The sequence below is a fragment of the Solanum stenotomum genome, chromosome 12, assembly GCF_019186545.1.
Source record: "Solanum stenotomum isolate F172 chromosome 12, ASM1918654v1, whole genome shotgun sequence".
Lineage (NCBI taxonomy): Eukaryota > Viridiplantae > Streptophyta > Magnoliopsida > Solanales > Solanaceae > Solanum > Solanum stenotomum.
The window spans coordinates 10,489,982-10,493,390 of NC_064293.1; the positions used below are offsets into that span (position 1 = coordinate 10,489,982).

At 31.9% G+C, this 3,409-nt stretch overlaps 1 pseudogene; it reads left to right on the forward strand.

Annotated features, from left to right (window-relative positions):
• The first annotated feature begins 652 nt into the window (after nt 1-652).
• LOC125847081 (uncharacterized) overlaps nt 653-3,409 on the forward strand; it is a 10,793-nt pseudogene continuing 8,036 nt past the window's right edge.

Consider the following 3,409-nt stretch of genomic DNA (forward strand, 5'->3'; position numbering starts at 1 on the left):
AAATTTCATGGTAAAAAAGGGACACTTTTGAAATAAGATTTTCTTAGAGATCAAATGGACAATATCATAGAGATTCATGAGATCATACATATTCATCATGAGAAACATCATTTTTTGTGCATATATAACTTGATAGTTCATAGAGTCAACTACATAGACATTGAGGAATCAAAATAACTTTATGTAATGACCCATATTTTAAGTGTATTTATGAAATTTTTCCCTATATTTATTTGGAAAAATTACTAAACTACACAATATTAGTTTACATATTCTCATTATTTCCCTACTCTTTCATAAAATACAAAATTCCCTTCTTTTCCCCCAAATCAAATTTGCCGGATACATTATTCTTTAAGAACCAAAACCCACGTTTCCCATTCCTAAAATATCTCCCTCAATCTCTCTCCATTACCAAATCAGTTATGAAATTCAAATCAATTTGAATTTCAAACGATTCCTATCTCTATTCAACCGTCTGCAAAGTTCAAAATAAGTTGTCTCATCTTCTTCATTCTGATTTTTTTTTGTGTGTTTTCATCGTTTTGACTCTTGCATTATGGATCTAACACCTAACAATTTTCGAATACTTGATTCAAAAGATTCTAACTGGACAAAATTGAGATCTAAAAGGTTACATGACCCGGCAATAATGACAAATCAAAGTTCTAAGAAGAGAAAATCATAAAAGGAATTACATGCATCTTCTAAAGCAAAGGATGCAAAAACCCAAAGAAAAAGGGTAGAAAATTTTCCCCTCCCATTTTGCGATCAACACTACCCATGGTATGCATTTGTTATCATATATCGTGTTTAAAATTTCATGTATCCCCCTATTTTTATTTTGTTTTTGTTTAATCTGATACATTAATGATAAAGAGATTTTTATTGTGTATCTTGTTTGAAATGTTCAGTTGTTTCCCAAATACAATAATTTTTGCATATATTGTTGCTACTTGTTAATGTATCAAAAGAGTAAAGTTCAACTTATAGGTGTTCAAATCACATTATGCCATGTAGGTTGTTTCTTGAACAGTGTATCATAGTCATAGATAATTGCGCAAATGATACTTAAACAACATATAATGGATATGAGATTTTACATTTTGTATCATATTCAAATATACGTCATTGTATACACAAAATAATTGATTTTGTGTAGCTCTTATGTTTTGTTATTATTTAGTATTAAATAAAGTGAAACATTATATTTTTCTGAAATAGCATGGCATTTCCATCAGTAGGTCTGCATGTATCATTTACTTTTTTATGATTGATAAACCTCATTTATGGAATTGCAGAATATGAAATATGTAATTAAACATATTCCAAAGCACTCTCTAAAGTTTGGTCCTACTTACAACTCAAATTTTCATGAAGATTTAGTGTTGTCAATAAAGGACGAAGGTATGGAATCGTTCAAGGATACTATATTTGCTCCATACCTAAATATTCAATACAACTATCAAGGACAGATTACCACGTGTTTATATTTGTTAGAGGTTGAGCAGGACAATCTAGACAAAGAAATTCATATTCGTCATGCCAAAGGAAATATCTTGCAATTTAGTATCAGAGAGTTTGATATTATCACTAGTCTGAAATGTAAAGAAAATATCAAGAATTTTACATATCCAGATTCAAAAACTAGAAGCATGGTTCAAAGAAATTTTCTTGGTCCAACTTATAATGTAAATGAAGGACGTCCGGTAGATCATTTTATTATGGGTGGTTGGGACAACACTGATGATGTCTTTCAGATGGCTATCTTGTATTTCATTCATTCATTTGTATTCTCGCAACTTGGTGATGCAGCAATCCCTATTGAAGATTTCTTAATGGTAGAAGATGACAACTATCAACAGTTTTCGTGGGATAACTTGCATTCACAAAGTTAATGAAATCATTTAGGAAAAAGTACAAACCCGACAAACAAATGTATCACTTGAATGGATTCCGATACGCACTTAATATATGGGTATATGAATGTGCATCTGTAATACAAAACGAGAAAGATTTTAAAGAAGAAAATGGTATACCAAGGATATGCAATTAGAAAGTTGTGGTTGCAAAGCCCAAATTTGAGATGTTTATGAAAACCATCTTTACTGAGGTAATTAGTACATAACAATATTTTTACTTTTTTTTTTTAGTTTGCGATACATTATTAGGTGTGATTCTCATGATGTTTTACTATTTGTTTGTATAGGATGACTGTTCTAACATTCAGCCAACTCCCGAGGAAATCATATCTCTTGATTCACTCATCAAATGCTAATCATGAGGAGGTGCAACCATAGGAGGTTCCTGGTTTTGAAGACCTCTCATCAAAACCTCCGAAGCAATTGTTAAGGAGATCAACACGAGTTGTTGGCGCAGGATCTACCCCACCACCCAAGAGAAGAAAGGTTGCACATTCACCTAAAACTAATGTGCCGAAAGCCACACAACCATATGAGCAACCAAATCAGCCATTTCAAACTCCGAATTCACAAACGCCATAAGCCGATAATGTATATGGTGTTTCTCATAATTTGATTTTTTTGAAGAACAGATTTGTACAGTGTAGGACTTGAGGAACTGAAGGATTACATGAAGTGTTATGTAAGTAAACACAACTGTATGATTTAAACATTTGCTTGTTTATTATTAATTCTACTTAATATGCTTAATTTGAATCTAGGTTGACAACAAAATTGAAGCTCTTGAGGTGTTAATAAAAGAAAATCATTCCGAGTTGATGAAAGCAGTTAGTGCGAAAGATAACAAAAGTGAAAAGGTAGTATTTTTATTTTTTTGCTTCCCTTTTCAATCTCTTGTTATACTGATTTTTTGGATCATGAAGCATGTTGGAGGCATTTCAATGCCACATATAGTGGATGATTCCATAGAGAAAGGTAAAGTTGATCCACAACCCACTTCTGATCAATTCTTTCAACAACCCATTTCACCCATACAAATGGACTTTGCAACTCTTGATCATGATATTGATGTACCTGCTGTGGAGGTTGAAAAACAATATGGTACTTATGAAAAGGTTGCAAAGGTACGTATCTGATACTTAAATTAATATCACATGCACTTATCATGTGTATCAATCCCTTCAAAAGTTTTAATAATGTATCATGTATAATGGTTGATACTTTAATAATGAAACATATTAAATGTTGTTATTTTGTGTATCAGTGATTGTACTTGTGTAACGACCCTAAAAATGAACTAGTGAAACTAGAGCCTCACATGTGAGTTTGGAGTTGAGAACTTGATGAAATGATGAGAAATGACCGTGACGTCCGGAAACTAGTCATTTGAACTAGTGAGTTGTAAGGGTCAACTTTAAATGGTCATATATTTTATCTCAAAATGAATTAGGTGGACCTTTACCTATCCAATTAAAGGTCTTTGAGTC